At 51.2% G+C, this 18,645-nt stretch overlaps 11 non-coding genes and 2 pseudogenes across 11 annotated transcripts; all 13 read right to left on the bottom strand.

The window, feature by feature from the left end:
* Positions 1–407: 407 nt before the first annotated feature.
* Positions 408–571, bottom strand: LOC113101052 (U1 spliceosomal RNA). Its single transcript, XR_003289898.1, has one exon. It is a non-coding gene; the product is annotated as a U1 spliceosomal RNA (small nuclear RNA).
* A 388-nt stretch (positions 572–959) lies between these two features.
* Positions 960–1,146, bottom strand: LOC113101040 (U2 spliceosomal RNA). Its single transcript, XR_003289891.1, has one exon. It is a non-coding gene; the product is annotated as a U2 spliceosomal RNA (small nuclear RNA).
* Positions 1,147–3,256: 2,110 nt separating this feature from the next.
* On the bottom strand, positions 3,257–3,420 carry LOC113101036 (U1 spliceosomal RNA). The gene has a single exon (XR_003289887.1). It is a non-coding gene; the product is annotated as a U1 spliceosomal RNA (small nuclear RNA).
* Positions 3,421–3,796: 376 nt separating this feature from the next.
* LOC113101041 (uncharacterized) lies at positions 3,797–3,973 on the bottom strand (annotated as a pseudogene).
* A 2,916-nt stretch (positions 3,974–6,889) lies between these two features.
* Positions 6,890–7,053, bottom strand: LOC113101051 (U1 spliceosomal RNA). The gene has a single exon (XR_003289897.1). It is a non-coding gene; the product is annotated as a U1 spliceosomal RNA (small nuclear RNA).
* Positions 7,054–7,427: 374 nt separating this feature from the next.
* LOC113101039 (U2 spliceosomal RNA) lies at positions 7,428–7,618 on the bottom strand. Its single transcript, XR_003289890.1, has one exon. It is a non-coding gene; the product is annotated as a U2 spliceosomal RNA (small nuclear RNA).
* A 2,643-nt stretch (positions 7,619–10,261) lies between these two features.
* On the bottom strand, positions 10,262–10,425 carry LOC113101050 (U1 spliceosomal RNA). Its single transcript, XR_003289896.1, has one exon. It is a non-coding gene; the product is annotated as a U1 spliceosomal RNA (small nuclear RNA).
* A 374-nt stretch (positions 10,426–10,799) lies between these two features.
* Positions 10,800–10,990, bottom strand: LOC113101038 (U2 spliceosomal RNA). Its single transcript, XR_003289889.1, has one exon. It is a non-coding gene; the product is annotated as a U2 spliceosomal RNA (small nuclear RNA).
* Positions 10,991–13,633: 2,643 nt separating this feature from the next.
* Positions 13,634–13,797, bottom strand: LOC113101043 (U1 spliceosomal RNA). The gene has a single exon (XR_003289894.1). It is a non-coding gene; the product is annotated as a U1 spliceosomal RNA (small nuclear RNA).
* Positions 13,798–14,171: 374 nt separating this feature from the next.
* On the bottom strand, positions 14,172–14,362 carry LOC113101037 (U2 spliceosomal RNA). Its single transcript, XR_003289888.1, has one exon. It is a non-coding gene; the product is annotated as a U2 spliceosomal RNA (small nuclear RNA).
* A 2,050-nt stretch (positions 14,363–16,412) lies between these two features.
* LOC113101032 (U1 spliceosomal RNA) lies at positions 16,413–16,576 on the bottom strand. Its single transcript, XR_003289883.1, has one exon. It is a non-coding gene; the product is annotated as a U1 spliceosomal RNA (small nuclear RNA).
* A 373-nt stretch (positions 16,577–16,949) lies between these two features.
* LOC113101042 (U2 spliceosomal RNA) lies at positions 16,950–17,139 on the bottom strand. The gene has a single exon (XR_003289892.1). It is a non-coding gene; the product is annotated as a U2 spliceosomal RNA (small nuclear RNA).
* Positions 17,140–18,497: 1,358 nt separating this feature from the next.
* Positions 18,498–18,577, bottom strand: LOC113101049 (uncharacterized; annotated as a pseudogene).
* Positions 18,578–18,645: the final 68 nt, after the last annotated feature.

Below are 18,645 nucleotides of genomic sequence, written 5' to 3'. Positions count from 1 at the left end.
TGGCTCGAATGGCTATAACTCCGGGAAGGAGTGAGATCCCTTCACCCAAATCGGCACACCTGCTGTGCAGGGGCTCAGTCCGAGGCCAGGTGAAAAAGGGCGCGGCGACAGGCCACTAGGTGGCGGCTGTAGAGCGACAACAAAATTAATACGAATCGAAAAAAGGACAAAACAAACAACATGGAGACAGATACAGCTAGCTGCAGTCAGTCCAATCTACTTTCAAAGTAAGGTCTGCGCTATGTTCGAACTAAACTACCCACCAGGGTCTGATTTTTCAAGAGCGTAAGTGACTTTGTTTCACAGGCGCACAACACGTATCTCGCATGTGACAGAACTCCCCATTCTGAAACGGAAATAAATAAAAAACTGTAAAAACCTCTTCTGCTTTGTTTCACCAACAATTTCAGGGGAGAGCGCGAACGCAGTCCCCCACTACCATAAATTATGCAGTCGAGATTCCCGCATTTGGGGAATTCGCAGGGGTCAGCATGGCCGGAGTGCAATGGACAAGCCTCGCCCTGGGTGAACCGCCTTCTTGATCATGGTGTCTCCCCTGCCAGGTAAGTATGAAGGCCCAGGCGGTCAGCCAGAGGTCTGATTTGCATCTCTACCATCCTCACCAACGGTTAGCCCTCCGCCCCCGCTCCAGGAAAGGAAGGACGGGTGCCTTCCGTTACTGGCCTGGAAACTGCCAAGCTCATGGGCCGGTCTGCTTCCGCAACGGCCAGTTTTAGATGACTCTCTTTTAAAACAACACACCACCTGATTTCGATGGCGACCCACCTCGTCTGTGAAAGACTTCAAGACTCAGGTGGGTGCATCGTTAGTGGAAGAGTCCAAGACCCCAGGAGGACACATCAGAAAAAAGTTTTGCAATAAACCACAGCATCTGCAATGGCAGCTCTCATTCCTTGTTCTTGCTATTCGACACAATAAATGGCAATCCCCCAAAAAGGGAAAGCACCACCGTTCCTGAGACACTGCAATACCAGGCGATGCATGGAGTGGACGGAGCAAGCCCCGGCTCCAGCTCGTGATCTAAAAATCCATTTAATATGTAGTCCCCGGATGGGGGACGTATCAGATATTAAACTGATAAGAACAGATACTACACTTGATCTTAGCCAAAGGCGGAGAAGCGATGCTGCTAAGACGCAGACAGGGAGGAAGCCGCGGAACGGCGATGCCCATTCTCGGCTTTTGGTAAGTTTTGGGAGACCTAAAAACGCTGGGGGATGGTGGGTAGCCTCCCTGTCTACAACGTCAGCCAGGGGCCTCGTCCCGATCGGCCTGACGGAAAGTACGGCATCGGCTCTGTAACCTCCCAAACGGTATGGATCGCCAGAGCCACGTGCCTTATGTCTAATCGGAATCCTTGGCTCGAGCCGAACGAGACGCAGGCTCTCAGATTGGCTTCGTCGCTCTGAACCGAAATTATTCGGGTATTTTTGGGATTTTTGTCGAAAACCTTCTTTTTGCCGAACCTATGCGCCAGGTTATTGGCCCAGTCCCACCCAAATCAGCCACAGGAAAGCTCTTCTCTGGAGTTCTGACTGTCATAATCATCCAAAAAAGAGGGAAATTTCCATCACCCTTGGCGAGGGGACCGTCAAAAACGTGCTAAGGTGGCGTGTCCGAGGTGGCTCGAATGGGCTCATAACTCCGGGAAGGAGTGAGATCCCTTTCACCCAAATCGGCAACACCTGTGCAGGGGCTCAGTCCGAGAGCCAGGTGAAAAAGGGGCGGCGGCCGGACAGGCCAGTAGGTGGCGCCTGTAAGCTGAAAATAGGGAAAAGTGTAATGTAAACAGACATCAAACAGAAGAATGAAAACACCCGGAAACACCTGCGGGATCGTAGTACCCTCCCCTGTCCCTGCAACGTCACCGGCCTGTTCCCGATCGTCCTGACGGTGGAACTGCAGCGACGGAGAAGTACGGCATCAGCTCGTAATACTCCCAAAACGGTGGGTCGGCAGAGCCCACGTGCCTTATGTCATCGGCAATCCTTGGCTACGATGCGAACGAGACGCAGGTCTCGAGATTGGCTCGTCGCTCTTGAACACGAAATTTTCGAGGTATTTTGGATTTTGTTCGAAGCCTTCCTTTTGGCAACCTAGCGCCAGGTATTTGGCCCAGTCCCACCCAAATCAGCACAGAAAGCTTCTCTGGAGTCTGACTGTCAATAATCATCCAAAAAAGAGGAAATTTCCATTCACCTTGGCGAGGGACCTCAAAACGTGCTAAAGTGGCGTGTCCGAGGTGGCTCGAATGGCTATAACTCCGGGAAGGAGTGAGATCCCTTCACCCAAATCGGCACACCTGTGCAGGGGCTCAGTCCGAGGCCAGGTGAAAAGGGGCGCGGCGACAGGCCAGTAGGTGGGCGCCGTAAGCTGAAAAATAGGGAAAATGTAATGTAAAAGACAATCAAACAAAGATGAAAACACCCAAACACTGCGGGATCGTAGTACCCTCCCCTGTCTGCAACGTCACCGGGCCTTGTCCGAATCGGCCTGACGGTGGAACTGCAGCGACGGAAAGTACGGCATCGCTCGTAACTCCCAAACGGTTGGTCGCAGAGCCACGTGCCTTATTGTCCATCGGAATCCTTGGCTCGAGCCGAACGAGACGCAGGTTCAGATTGGCTCGTCGCTCTGACCGAAATTTTCGGGTATTTTGGATTTTGTCGAAAACTTCTTTTGCAACCTAGCGCCAGGTATTTGGCCCAGTCCACCCAAATCAGCACAGAAAGCTTCTCTGGAGTCTGACTGTCAATAATCATCCAAAAAAAGAGGAAATTTCCATTCACCTTGGCGAGGGGACCTCAAAACGTGCTAAGGTGGCGTTGTCCGAGGTGGCTCGAATGGCTATAACTCCGGGAAGGAGTGAGATCCTTCACCCAAATCGGCACACCTGTGCAGGGGCTCAGTCCGAGGCCAGGTGAAAAGGGCGCGGCGACAGGCACTAGGTGGCGCTGTAAGCGACAACAAAATTAATACGAATCGAAAAAAAGGACAAACAAACAACATGGAGACAGATACAGCTAGGCTGCAGTCAGTCCAATCTACTTTCAAAGTAAGGTCTGCGCTATGTTCGAACTAAACTACCCACCAGGGTCTGATTTTTCAAGAGCGTAAGTGACTTTGTTTCACAGGCGCACAACACGTATCTCGCATGTGACAGAACTCCCCATTCTGAAACGGAAATAAATAAAAAACTGTAAAAACCTCTTCTGCTTTGTTTCACCAACAATTTCAGGGGAGAGCGCGAACGCAGTCCCCCACTACCATAAATTATGCAGTCGAAGATTCCCGCATTTGGGGAATTCGCAGGGGTCAGCATGGCGGAGTGCAATGGACAAGCCTCGCCCTGGGTGAACCGCCTTCTTGATCATGGTGTCTCCCCTGCCAGGTAAGTATGAAGGCCCAGGCCGGTCAGCCAGAGGTCTGATTTGCATCTCTACCATCCTCACCAACGGTTAGCCCTCCGCCCCCGCTCCAGGAAAGGAAGGACGGGTTGCCTTCCGTTACTGGCCTGGAAACTGCCAAGCTCATGGGCCGGTGCTTCCCAACGCCAGTTTTAGATGACTCTCTTTAAACAAACACACCTGATTCGATGCACCACCTCGTCTGTGAAAGACTTCAAGACCTCAGGTGGGTGCATCGTTAGTGGAAGAGTCCAAGACCCCAGGAGGACACATCAGAAAAAAAGTTTGCAATAAACCACAGCATCTGCAATGGCAGCTCTCATTCCTTGTTCTGCTATTCGACACAATAAATGGCAATCCCCAAAAAGGGAAAGCACACCGTTCCTGGAGACACTGCAATACCAGGCCGATGCATGGAGTGGACGGAGCAAGCCCCGGCTCCAGCTCCGTGATCTAAAAATCCATTTAATATGTAGTCCCCGGATGGGGGACGTATCAGATATTAAACTGATAAGAACAGATTTTTTTTTCTTTTGAAAAATTTTATTGTCACAATACATTTTGGTTACATGCACACATTTGTTTTGTTAAAACACATTATACAATGGTTGTTGTTGTTGTTGTTTTTGTTGTTGTTGTTTAATGCACAGGATAATTTTTAAATTAATTAATACACAAATAAAAACATTTTGTATTGAGTGTGTTTTTTGTTGTTGTTGTGTGTCTGTAGTGCTAGAGAAAATAAAAAATAAAAAACAGTGTTATTAAAATCAAAAGACAGGTTTAAAAAACGTTCTCTTTCTGTTGTGCAAAAACGGGTATGTCCTTTAAAGAAAAAAGATTAAACCATCAGCTCAGTTCCTCAAAACCAGTCCCAGAGGCCTGACCCTTCTGGGCCCAGAGGAGATCCTCTTAAACCGAGGCACCGCTGTCCCACTTCAGGTGTTTGGGGGCATCTACGGGCAGTCAGGGCTCGTGGCTATGGGGACCTTTCCCGTGTAGCTCTGACCCTCCACATCCGAATGGCGACATGCGGTGTACTCCTGCAGCCTTGATTTGGCTAGCTGGATGGTGGCGTGCAGGGACCCCTGCATGCGCTTCCCTACCAGTAGGTTCTGGAGGTCCATATGGCGTCTTGGATGCAGAGGATGGTAAGCCATAGCTTAGGGGGTGTTTTTGCTGGCATTTGTTTTTGGCTCACCCCTCCTCTCCCCATTGGGTAGTCTGGGACCCCCCCTACTGGTAGGTACGGGAATTGCTGGGGGCCAGCTGTCGCCCACAGGTCCCTCACAGCGCTGCACTCCCATAAGGCGTGCCTCACGGTCTCGGGGGCGCCACATCCGGACCGCGGGCAGATGGGGTTCTTTGACATGCCTCGGGAGTGCATCACGGCCCTGACCGGAGGATCTCATGGGCAACCATCCAAGCCAGGTCTCGGTGTCGGTTGTGAAGAGCTGAGTGGGACACATTCCGCCAAACGTTTTGGGCTTCACGCTGGGGATGGTGTAGCCTCCCTGTCTACAACGTCACCGGGCCTCGTCCCGATCGCCTGACGCGAAAGTACGGCATCGCTCGTAACTCCCAAACGGTTGGTCGCAGAGCCACGTGCCTTATGTCATCGGAATCCTTGGCTCGAGCCGAACGAGACGCAGGTCTCAGATTGGCTCGTCGCTCTGACGAAATTTTCGGGTATTTTGGATTTTGTCGAAAACCTTCTTTTGCAAACCTAGCGCCAGGTATTTGGCCCAGTCCCACCCAAATCAGCACAGAAAGCTCTCTGGAGTCTGACTGTCAATAATCATCCAAAAAAAGAGGAAATTTCCATTCACCTTGGCGAGGGGACCTCAAAACGTGCTAAGGTGGCGTGTCCGAGGTGGCTCGAATGGCTATAAACTCCGGGAAGGAGTGAGATCCCTTCACCCAAATCGGCACACCTGTGCAGGGGCTCAGTCCGAGGCCAGGTGAAAAGGGGCGCGGCGACAGGCCAGTAGGTGGCGCCGTAAGCTGAAAAATAGGGAAAATGTAATGTAAAAAGACAATCAAACAAAGATGAAAACACCCGAAACACTGCGGGATCGTAGTACCCTCCCCTGTCTGCAACGTCACCGGGCCTTGTCCCGATCGGCCTGACGGTGGAACTGCAGCGACGGAAAGTACGGCATCGCTCGTAACTCCCAAACGGTTGGTCGCAGAGCCACGTGCCTTATGTCATCGGAATCCTTGGCTCGAGCCGAACGAGACGCAGGTCTCAGATTGGCTCGTCGCTCTGACGAAATTTTCGGGTATTTTGGATTTTGTCGAAAACCTTCTTTTGCAACCTAGCGCCAGGTATTTGGCCCAGTCCCACCCAAATCAGCACAGAAAGCTTCTCTGGAGTCTGACTGTCAATAATCATCCAAAAAAGAGGAAATTTCCATTCACCTTGGCGAGGGGACCTCAAAACGTGCTAAGGTGGCGTGTCCGAGGTGGCTCGAATGGCTATAACTCCGGGAAGGAGTGAGATCCCTTCACCCAAATCGGCACACCTGTGCAGGGGCTCAGTCCGAGGCCAGGTGAAAAGGGGCGCGGCGACAGGCCAGTAGGTGGCGCCGTAAGCTGAAAAATAGGGAAAATGTAATGTAAAAAGACAATCAAACAAGATGAAAACACCCGAAACACTGCGGGATCGTAGTACCCTCCCCTGTCTGCAACGTCACCGGGCCTTGTCCCGATCGGCCTGACGGTGGAACTGCAGCGACGGAAAGTACGGCATCGCTCGTAACTCCCAAACGGTTGGTCGCAGAGCCACGTGCCTTATGTCATCGGAATCCTTGGCTCGAGCCGAACGAGACGCAGGTCTCAGATTGGCTCGTCGCTCTGACGAAATTTTCGGGTATTTTGGATTTTGTCGAAAACCTTCTTTTGCAACCTAGCGCCAGGTATTTGGCCCAGTCCCACCCAAATCAGCACAGAAAGCTTCTCTGGAGTCTGACTGTCAATAATCATCCAAAAAAAGAGGAAATTTCCATTCACCTTGGCGAGGGGACCTCAAAACGTGCTAAGGTGGCGTGTCCGAGGTGGCTCGAATGGCTATAACTCCGGGAAGGAGTGAGATCCCTTCACCCAAATCGGCACACCTGTGCAGGGGCTCAGTCCGAGGCCAGGTGAAAAAGGGCGCGGCGACAGGCCACTAGGTGGCGCTGTAAGCGACAACAAAATTAATACGAATCGAAAAAAAGGACAAACAAACAACATGGAGACAGATACAGCTAGGCTGCAGTCAGTCCAATCTACTTTCAAAGTAAGGTCTGCGCTATGTTCGAACTAAACTACCCACCAGGGTCTGATTTTTCAAGAGCGTAAGTGACTTTGTTTCACAGGCGCACAACACGTATCTCGCATGTGACAGAACTCCCCATTCTGAAACGGAAATAAATAAAAAACTGTAAAAAACCTCTTCTGCTTTGTTTCACCAACAATTTCAGGGGAGAGCGCGAACGCAGTCCCCCACTACCATAAATTATGCAGTCGAGATTCCCGCATTTGGGGAATTCGCAGGGGTCAGCATGGCCGGAGTGCAATGGACAAGCCTCGCCCTGGGTGAACCGCCTTCTTGATCATGGTGTCTCCCCTGCCAGGTAAGTATGAAGGCCCAGGCGGTCAGCCAGAGGTCTGATTTGCATCTCTACCATCCTCACCAACGGTTAGCCCTCCGCCCCCGCTCCAGGAAAGGAAGGACGGGTGCCTTCCGTTACTGGCCTGGAAACTGCCAAGCTCATGGGCCGGTGCTTCCCAACGCCAGTTTTAGATGACTCTCTTTAAACAAACACACCTGATTCGATGCACCACCTCGTCTGTGAAAGACTTCAAGACCTCAGGTGGGTGCATCGTTAGTGGAAGAGTCCAAGACCCCAGGAGGACACATCAGAAAAAAAGTTTGCAATAAACCACAGCATCTGCAATGGCAGCTCTCATTCCTTGTTCTGCTATTCGACACAATAAATGGCAATCCCCAAAAAGGGAAAGCACACCGTTCCTGGAGACACTGCAATACCAGGCCGATGCATGGAGTGGACGGAGCAAGCCCCGGCTCCAGCTCCGTGATCTAAAAATCCATTTAATATGTAGTCCCCGGATGGGGGACGTATCAGATATTAAACTGATAAGAACAGATACTACACTTGATCTTAGCCAAAAGGCCGAGAAGCGATGCTGCTAAGACGCAGCAGGGAGGAAGCCGGACACGGCGATGCCCATCTCGGCTTTGGTAAGTTTTGGGAGACCTAAAAACGCTGGGGGATGGTGGTAGCCTCCCCTGTCTACAACGTCACCGGGCCTCGTCCCGATCGGCCTGACGGAAAGTACGGCATCGCTCGTAACTCCCAAACGGTTGGTCGCAGAGCCACGTGCCTTATGTCATCGGAATCCTTGGCTCGAGCCGAACGAGACGCAGGTCTCAGATTGGCTCGTCGCTCTGACGAAATTTTCGGGTATTTTGGATTTTGTCGAAAACCTTCTTTTGCAACCTAGCGCCAGGTATTTGGCCCAGTCCCACCCAAATCAGCACAGAAAGCTTCTCTGGAGTCTGACTGTCAATAATCATCCAAAAAAAGAGGAAATTTCCATTCACCTTGGCGAGGGGACCTCAAAACGTGCTAAGGTGGCGTGTCCGAGGTGGCTCGAATGGCTATAACTCCGGGAAGGAGTGAGATCCCTTCACCCAAATCGGCACACCTGTGCAGGGGCTCAGTCCGAGGCCAGGTGAAAAGGGGCGCGGCGACAGGCCAGTAGGTGGCGCCGTAAGCTGAAAAATAGGGAAAATGTAATGTAAAAAGACAATCAAACAAAGATGAAAACACCCGAAACACTGCGGGATCGTAGTACCCTCCCCTGTCTGCAACGTCACCGGGCCTTGTCCCGATCGGCCTGACGGTGGAACTGCAGCGACGGAAAGTACGGCATCGCTCGTAACTCCCAAACGGTTGGTCGCAGAGCCACGTGCCTTATGTCATCGGAATCCTTGGCTCGAGCCGAACGAGACGCAGGTCTCAGATTGGCTCGTCGCTCTGACGAAATTTTCGGGTATTTTGGATTTTGTCGAAAACCTTCTTTTGCAACCTAGCGCCAGGTATTTGGCCCAGTCCCACCCAAATCAGCACAGAAAGCTTCTCTGGAGTCTGACTGTCAATAATCATCCAAAAAAAGAGGAAATTTCCATTCACCTTGGCGAGGGGACCTCAAAACGTGCTAAGGTGGCGTGTCCGAGGTGGCTCGAATGGCTATAACTCCGGGAAGGAGTGAGATCCCTTCACCCAAATCGGCACACCTGTGCAGGGGCTCAGTCCGAGGCCAGGTGAAAAGGGGCGCGGCGACAGGCCAGTAGGTGGCGCCGTAAGCTGAAAAATAGGGAAAATGTAATGTAAAAAGACAATCAAACAAAGATGAAAACACCCGAAACACTGCGGGATCGTAGTACCCTCCCCTGTCTGCAACGTCACCGGGCCTTGTCCCGATCGGCCTGACGGTGGAACTGCAGCGACGGAAAGTACGGCATCGCTCGTAACTCCCAAACGGTTGGTCGCAGAGCCACGTGCCTTATGTCATCGGAATCCTTGGCTCGAGCCGAACGAGACGCAGGTCTCAGATTGGCTCGTCGCTCTGACGAAATTTTCGGGTATTTTGGATTTTGTCGAAAACCTTCTTTTGCAACCTAGCGCCAGGTATTTGGCCCAGTCCCACCCAAATCAGCACAGAAAGCTTCTCTGGAGTCTGACTGTCAATAATCATCCAAAAAAAGAGGAAATTTCCATTCACCTTGGCGAGGGGACCTCAAAACGTGCTAAGGTGGCGTGTCCGAGGTGGCTCGAATGGCTATAACTCCGGGAAGGAGTGAGATCCCTTCACCCAAATCGGCACACCTGTGCAGGGGCTCAGTCCGAGGCCAGGTGAAAAGGGGCGCGGCGACAGGCCAGTAGGTGGCGCCGTAAGCTGAAAAATAGGGAAAATGTAATGTAAAAAGACAATCAAACAAAGATGAAAACACCCGAAACACTGCGGGATCGTAGTACCCTCCCCTGTCTGCAACGTCACCGGGCCTTGTCCCGATCGGCCTGACGGTGGAACTGCAGCGACGGAAAGTACGGCATCGCTCGTAACTCCCAAACGGTTGGTCGCAGAGCCACGTGCCTTATGTCATCGGAATCCTTGGCTCGAGCCGAACGAGACGCAGGTCTCAGATTGGCTCGTCGCTCTGACGAAATTTTCGGGTATTTTGGATTTTGTCGAAAACCTTCTTTTGCAACCTAGCGCCAGGTATTTGGCCCAGTCCCACCCAAATCAGCACAGAAAGCTTCTCTGGAGTCTGACTGTCAATAATCATCCAAAAAAAGAGGAAATTTCCATTCACCTTGGCGAGGGGACCTCAAAACGTGCTAAGGTGGCGTGTCCGAGGTGGCTCGAATGGCTATAACTCCGGGAAGGAGTGAGATCCCTTCACCCAAATCGGCACACCTGTGCAGGGGCTCAGTCCGAGGCCAGGTGAAAAAGGGCGCGGCGACAGGCCACTAGGTGGCGCTGTAAGCGACAACAAAATTAATACGAATCGAAAAAAAGGACAAACAAACAACATGGAGACAGATACAGCTAGGCTGCAGTCAGTCCAATCTACTTTCAAAGTAAGGTCTGCGCTATGTTCGAACTAAACTACCCACCAGGGTCTGATTTTTCAAGAGCGTAAGTGACTTTGTTTCACAGGCGCACAACACGTATCTCGCATGTGACAGAACTCCCCATTCTGAAACGGAAATAAATAAAAAACTGTAAAAACCTCTTCTGCTTTGTTTCACCAACAATTTCAGGGGAGAGCGCGAACGCAGTCCCCCACTACCATAAATTATGCAGTCGAGATTCCCGCATTTGGGGAATTCGCAGGGGTCAGCATGGCCGGAGTGCAATGGACAAGCCTCGCCCTGGGTGAACCGCCTTCTTGATCATGGTGTCTCCCCTGCCAGGTAAGTATGAAGGCCCAGGCGGTCAGCCAGAGGTCTGATTTGCATCTCTACCATCCTCACCAACGGTTAGCCCTCCGCCCCCGCTCCAGGAAAGGAAGGACGGGTGCCTTCCGTTACTGGCCTGGAAACTGCCAAGCTCATGGGCCGGTGCTTCCCAACGCCAGTTTTAGATGACTCTCTTTAAACAAACACACCTGATTCGATGCACCACCTCGTCTGTGAAAGACTTCAAGACCTCAGGTGGGTGCATCGTTAGTGGAAGAGTCCAAGACCCCAGGAGGACACATCAGAAAAAAAGTTTGCAATAAACCACAGCATCTGCAATGGCAGCTCTCATTCCTTGTTCTGCTATTCGACACAATAAATGGCAATCCCCAAAAAGGGAAAGCACACCGTTCCTGGAGACACTGCAATACCAGGCCGATGCATGGAGTGGACGGAGCAAGCCCCGGCTCCAGCTCCGTGATCTAAAAATCCATTTAATATGTAGTCCCCGGATGGGGGACGTATCAGATATTAAACTGATAAGAACAGATACTACACTTGATCTTAGCCAAAAGGCCGAGAAGCGATGCTGCTAAGACGCAGCAGGGAGGAAGCCGGACACGGCGATGCCCATCTCGGCTTTGGTAAGTTTTGGGAGACCTAAAAACGCTGGGGGATGGTGGTAGCCTCCCCTGTCTACAACGTCACCGGGCCTCGTCCCGATCGGCCTGACGGAAAGTACGGCATCGCTCGTAACTCCCAAACGGTTGGTCGCAGAGCCACGTGCCTTATGTCATCGGAATCCTTGGCTCGAGCCGAACGAGACGCAGGTCTCAGATTGGCTCGTCGCTCTGACGAAATTTTCGGGTATTTTGGATTTTGTCGAAAACCTTCTTTTGCAACCTAGCGCCAGGTATTTGGCCCAGTCCCACCCAAATCAGCACAGAAAGCTTCTCTGGAGTCTGACTGTCAATAATCATCCAAAAAAAGAGGAAATTTCCATTCACCTTGGCGAGGGGACCTCAAAACGTGCTAAGGTGGCGTGTCCGAGGTGGCTCGAATGGCTATAACTCCGGGAAGGAGTGAGATCCCTTCACCCAAATCGGCACACCTGTGCAGGGGCTCAGTCCGAGGCCAGGTGAAAAGGGGCGCGGCGACAGGCCAGTAGGTGGCGCCGTAAGCTGAAAAATAGGGAAAATGTAATGTAAAAAGACAATCAAACAAAGATGAAAACACCCGAAACACTGCGGGATCGTAGTACCCTCCCCTGTCTGCAACGTCACCGGGCCTTGTCCCGATCGGCCTGACGGTGGAACTGCAGCGACGGAAAGTACGGCATCGCTCGTAACTCCCAAACGGTTGGTCGCAGAGCCACGTGCCTTATGTCATCGGAATCCTTGGCTCGAGCCGAACGAGACGCAGGTCTCAGATTGGCTCGTCGCTCTGACGAAATTTTCGGGTATTTTGGATTTTGTCGAAAACCTTCTTTTGCAACCTAGCGCCAGGTATTTGGCCCAGTCCCACCCAAATCAGCACAGAAAGCTTCTCTGGAGTCTGACTGTCAATAATCATCCAAAAAAAGAGGAAATTTCCATTCACCTTGGCGAGGGGACCTCAAAACGTGCTAAGGTGGCGTGTCCGAGGTGGCTCGAATGGCTATAACTCCGGGAAGGAGTGAGATCCCTTCACCCAAATCGGCACACCTGTGCAGGGGCTCAGTCCGAGGCCAGGTGAAAAGGGGCGCGGCGACAGGCCAGTAGGTGGCGCCGTAAGCTGAAAAATAGGGAAAATGTAATGTAAAAAGACAATCAAACAAAGATGAAAACACCCGAAACACTGCGGGATCGTAGTACCCTCCCCTGTCTGCAACGTCACCGGGCCTTGTCCCGATCGGCCTGACGGTGGAACTGCAGCGACGGAAAGTACGGCATCGCTCGTAACTCCCAAACGGTTGGTCGCAGAGCCACGTGCCTTATGTCATCGGAATCCTTGGCTCGAGCCGAACGAGACGCAGGTCTCAGATTGGCTCGTCGCTCTGACGAAATTTTCGGGTATTTTGGATTTTGTCGAAAACCTTCTTTTGCAACCTAGCGCCAGGTATTTGGCCCAGTCCCACCCAAATCAGCACAGAAAGCTTCTCTGGAGTCTGACTGTCAATAATCATCCAAAAAAAGAGGAAATTTCCATTCACCTTGGCGAGGGGACCTCAAAACGTGCTAAGGTGGCGTGTCCGAGGTGGCTCGAATGGCTATAACTCCGGGAAGGAGTGAGATCCCTTCACCCAAATCGGCACACCTGTGCAGGGGCTCAGTCCGAGGCCAGGTGAAAAGGGGCGCGGCGACAGGCCAGTAGGTGGCGCCGTAAGCTGAAAAATAGGGAAAATGTAATGTAAAAAGACAATCAAACAAAGATGAAAACACCCGAAACACTGCGGGATCGTAGTACCCTCCCCTGTCTGCAACGTCACCGGGCCTTGTCCCGATCGGCCTGACGGTGGAACTGCAGCGACGGAAAGTACGGCATCGCTCGTAACTCCCAAACGGTTGGTCGCAGAGCCACGTGCCTTATGTCATCGGAATCCTTGGCTCGAGCCGAACGAGACGCAGGTCTCAGATTGGCTCGTCGCTCTGACGAAATTTTCGGGTATTTTGGATTTTGTCGAAAACCTTCTTTTGCAACCTAGCGCCAGGTATTTGGCCCAGTCCCACCCAAATCAGCACAGAAAGCTTCTCTGGAGTCTGACTGTCAATAATCATCCAAAAAAAGAGGAAATTTCCATTCACCTTGGCGAGGGGACCTCAAAACGTGCTAAGGTGGCGTGTCCGAGGTGGCTCGAATGGCTATAACTCCGGGAAGGAGTGAGATCCCTTCACCCAAATCGGCACACCTGTGCAGGGGCTCAGTCCGAGGCCAGGTGAAAAAGGGCGCGGCGACAGGCCACTAGGTGGCGCTGTAAGCGACAACAAAATTAATACGAATCGAAAAAAAGGACAAACAAACAACATGGAGACAGATACAGCTAGGCTGCAGTCAGTCCAATCTACTTTCAAAGTAAGGTCTGCGCTATGTTCGAACTAAACTACCCACCAGGGTCTGATTTTTCAAGAGCGTAAGTGACTTTGTTTCACAGGCGCACAACACGTATCTCGCATGTGACAGAACTCCCCATTCTGAAACGGAAATAAATAAAAAACTGTAAAAACCTCTTCTGCTTTGTTTCACCAACAATTTCAGGGGAGAGCGCGAACGCAGTCCCCCACTACCATAAATTATGCAGTCGAGATTCCCGCATTTGGGGAATTCGCAGGGGTCAGCATGGCCGGAGTGCAATGGACAAGCCTCGCCCTGGGTGAACCGCCTTCTTGATCATGGTGTCTCCCCTGCCAGGTAAGTATGAAGGCCCAGGCGGTCAGCCAGAGGTCTGATTTGCATCTCTACCATCCTCACCAACGGTTAGCCCTCCGCCCCCGCTCCAGGAAAGGAAGGACGGGTGCCTTCCGTTACTGGCCTGGAAACTGCCAAGCTCATGGGCCGGTGCTTCCCAACGCCAGTTTTAGATGACTCTCTTTAAACAAACACACCTGATTCGATGCACCACCTCGTCTGTGAAAGACTTCAAGACCTCAGGTGGGTGCATCGTTAGTGGAAGAGTCCAAGACCCCAGGAGGACACATCAGAAAAAAAGTTTGCAATAAACCACAGCATCTGCAATGGCAGCTCTCATTCCTTGTTCTGCTATTCGACACAATAAATGGCAATCCCCAAAAAGGGAAAGCACACCGTTCCTGGAGACACTGCAATACCAGGCCGATGCATGGAGTGGACGGAGCAAGCCCCGGCTCCAGCTCCGTGATCTAAAAATCCATTTAATATGTAGTCCCCGGATGGGGGACGTATCAGATATTAAACTGATAAGAACAGATACTACACTTGATCTTAGCCAAAAGGCCGAGAAGCGATGCTGCTAAGACGCAGCAGGGAGGAAGCCGGACACGGCGATGCCCATCTCGGCTTTGGTAAGTTTTGGGAGACCTAAAAACGCTGGGGGATGGTGGTAGCCTCCCCTGTCTACAACGTCACCGGGCCTCGTCCCGATCGGCCTGACGGAAAGTACGGCATCGCTCGTAACTCCCAAACGGTTGGTCGCAGAGCCACGTGCCTTATGTCATCGGAATCCTTGGCTCGAGCCGAACGAGACGCAGGTCTCAGATTGGCTCGTCGCTCTGACGAAATTTTCGGGTATTTTGGATTTTGTCGAAAACCTTCTTTTGCAACCTAGCGCCAGGTATTTGGCCCAGTCCCACCCAAATCAGCACAGAAAGCTTCTCTGGAGTCTGACTGTCAATAATCATCCAAAAAAAGAGGAAATTTCCATTCACCTTGGCGAGGGGACCTCAAAACGTGCTAAGGTGGCGTGTCCGAGGTGGCTCGAATGGCTATAACTCCGGGAAGGAGTGAGATCCCTTCACCCAAATCGGCACACCTGTGCAGGGGCTCAGTCCGAGGCCAGGTGAAAAGGGGCGCGGCGACAGGCCAGTAGGTGGCGCCGTAAGCTGAAAAATAGGGAAAATGTAATGTAAAAAGACAATCAAACAAAGATGAAAACACCCGAAACACTGCGGGATCGTAGTACCCTCCCCTGTCTGCAACGTCACCGGGCCTTGTCCCGATCGGCCTGACGGTGGAACTGCAGCGACGGAAAGTACGGCATCGCTCGTAACTCCCAAACGGTTGGTCGCAGAGCCACGTGCCTTATGTCATCGGAATCCTTGGCTCGAGCCGAACGAGACGCAGGTCTCAGATTGGCTCGTCGCTCTGACGAAATTTTCGGGTATTTTGGATTTTGTCGAAAACCTTCTTTGCAACCTAGCGCCAGGTATTTGGCCCAGTCCCACCCAAATCAGCACAGAAAGCTTCTCTGGAGTCTGACTGTCAATAATCATCCAAAAAAAGAGGAAATTTCCATTCACCTTGGCGAGGGGACCTCAAAACGTGCTAAGGTGGCGTGTCCGAGGTGGCTCGAATGGCTATAACTCCGGGAAGGAGTGAGATCCCTTCACCCAAATCGGCACACCTGTGCAGGGGCTCAGTCCGAGGCCAGGTGAAAAGGGGCGCGGCGACAGGCCAGTAGGTGGCGCCGTAAGCTGAAAAATAGGGAAAATGTAATGTAAAAAGACAATCAAACAAAGATGAAAACACCCAAAACACTGCGGGATCGTAGTACCCTCCCCTGTCTGCAACGTCACCGGGCCTTGTCCCGATCGGCCTGACGGTGGAACTGCAGCGACGGAAAGTACGGCATCGCTCGTAACTCCCAAACGGTTGGTCGCAGAGCCACGTGCCTTATGTCATCGGAATCCTTGGCTCGAGCCGAACGAGACGCAGGTCTCAGATTGGCTCGTCGCTCTGACGAAATTTTCGGGTATTTTGGATTTTGTCGAAAACCTTCTTTTGCAACCTAGCGCCAGGTATTTGGCCCAGTCCCACCCAAATCAGCACAGAAAGCTTCTCTGGAGTCTGACTGTCAATAATCATCCAAAAAAAGAGGAAATTTCCATTCACCTTGGCGAGGGGACCTCAAAACGTGCTAAGGTGGCGTGTCCGAGGTGGCTCGAATGGCTATAACTCCGGGAAGGAGTGAGATCCCTTCACCCAAATCGGCACACCTGTGCAGGGGCTCAGTCCGAGGCCAGGTGAAAAAGGGCGCGGCGACAGGCCACTAGGTGGCGCTGTAAGCGACAACAAAATTAATACGAATCGAAAAAAAGGACAAACAAACAACATGGAGACAGATACAGCTAGGCTGCAGTCAGTCCAATCTACTTTCAAAGTAAGGTCTGCGCTATGTTCGAACTAAACTACCCACCAGGGTCTGATTTTTCAAGAGCGTAAGTGACTTTGTTTCACAGGCGCACAACACGTATCTCGCATGTGACAGAACTCCCCATTCTGAAACGGAAATAAATAAAAAACTGTAAAAACCTCTTCTGCTTTGTTTCACCAACAATTTCAGGGGAGAGCGCGAACGCAGTCCCCCACTACCATAAATTATGCAGTCGAGATTCCCGCATTTGGGGAATTCGCAGGGGTCAGCATGGCCGGAGTGCAATGGACAAGCCTCGCCCTGGGTGAACCGCCTTCTTGATCATGGTGTCTCCCCTGCCAGGTAAGTATGAAGGCCCAGGCGGTCAGCCAGAGGTCTGATTTGCATCTCTACCATCCTCACCAACGGTTAGCCCTCCGCCCCCGCTCCAGGAAAGGAAGGACGGGTGCCTTCCGTTACTGGCCTGGAAACTGCCAAGCTCATGGGCCGGTGCTTCCCAACGCCAGTTTTAGATGACTCTCTTTAAACAAACACACCTGATTCGATGCACCACCTCGTCTGTGAAAGACTTCAAGACCTCAGGTGGGTGCATCGTTAGTGGAAGAGTCCAAGACCCCAGGAGGACACATCAGAAAAAAGTTTGCAATAAACCACAGCATCTGCAATGGCAGCTCTCATTCCTTGTTCTGCTATTCGACACAATAAATGGCAATCCCCAAAAAGGGAAAGCACACCGTTCCTGGAGACACTGCAATACCAGGCCGATGCATGGAGTGGACGGAGCAAGCCCCGGCTCCAGCTCCGTGATCTAAAAATCCATTTAATATGTAGTCCCCGGATGGGGGACGTATCAGATATTAAACTGATAAGAACAGATTTTTTTTTTTTTTTTTTATTAAACTCCAAAACTCATACAACATTCACTTCAAACTCAAAAATCACAGCATTCCAATTTCAAAGTTAGCACATTTTGAACAGCACATCACAACTATCCCTAGAAATGTTTAAACTTAACGGACTTTTTTGCCAACACTACTTTCGCCTCCCTTCCCCTTCACTCTCCTTGCAACTACATCAGTCCATTCCTGAGAATCTTCTTCTCCATCTGCCTCACACTCTCCCCATTCCCAGTTGTCCACCTGTTGATCTTGCAAATCTAATAAGTCCTCTAAAGAAACAAGAGTCCTTGCAGCTTCGAGCTTCGAGCACTTCCACTCTCTTTCCTCTTCTTCACAGTCATCCTTTTCAACTGCACGCCGACGCCCTCTTCCTCCTGATACCTCCATCTTGTTATCTCCGTCCTCCTTCTGATCCATGTCCTTAATTGACTCCTCTGCATCACCTGAAATTATTTCAATCAACCGTTCCTCCGCCACTGGGGATGTCTCCCTTCGATAAAGTATCTTATCATTCACTTCAGCTGTCCGCTCCCATCTGTGCTTACTGGCTTCAGCAGCATGTGCAGTCCGTCTTGCTGATGAGCTGGACCACTCAACAACAAGGGCTTTACAGTCACCCAGCAAGTCTTCCCCTTCTTTAAATAAACTGGCATAACTTTTCTTCCTGCCTGGACAGCCCCGATACAGATGCTCATCACTTCCACATAAACTGCAACGCTTTGGAGCCGTGCATATACCTGCCACATGGTTGGACTCACCACAAAATCTGCATCTCTCTCCTTTGCAATCAACCTTCACGTGACCCTGTCCTCCACACCGTCGACAATATAGAGGTTGTCCAGGATAGTACAAGTAACCTTTGTTTGGTCCAATTGAAAAACTGCCTGGAGGATGTAACACACTACCTTGTACAGAGGGGTCAATTTTCAGCTTCACCATGTATCTCCTCTTCCCATTCCAAATCCCAAAACGGTCTTTTAAATGTTCTCCTCCTCTCACAGCTTCACAATATCGCTTAACTAACGCCAGGACGTCCGAATCCTCTACAAAGGGGTTGTATACATGAATTATAAGAGGATGAAGTCCTGGACAAACAATGGCTGGAGCTGCAGTCCTTCAAGCAGCTTATGACCCTCTTTCTCTTCCAGGCTTCAAAGAAATCCACACAATCTTTCAGAGTAGTAAAAGTTAAATCCAAAAAACCAGATACGCAAAATCTTGTAGGCAGAAAATATCACCAGGCTGAATCTTGAAAACTCCTTGAAGAATTTCCACAACACAAAATTCTCTTCCAAAACGTTGCTTCACAAAGTCCACAGCATCCATCTTCAATTCCACACGAACACTATTCTTCATCCGAACCATCTTGGCCGATGCTTTCAGCACGCTCTCTCGGCAAAGCTCCTGGAAAAGATACTACACTTGATCTTAGCCAAAAGGCCGAGAAGCGATGCTGCTAAGACGCAGCAGGGAGGAAGCCGGACACGGCGATGCCCATCTCGGCTTTGGTAAGTTTTGGG

Source organism: Carassius auratus, unplaced genomic scaffold, assembly GCF_003368295.1.
Source record: "Carassius auratus strain Wakin unplaced genomic scaffold, ASM336829v1 scaf_tig00217455, whole genome shotgun sequence".
In the NCBI taxonomy this organism is placed as follows: domain Eukaryota; kingdom Metazoa; phylum Chordata; class Actinopteri; order Cypriniformes; family Cyprinidae; genus Carassius; species Carassius auratus.
Note: the sequence above shows the minus strand (reverse complement) of the source record. Positions and strands in the feature narration are given on the sequence as shown.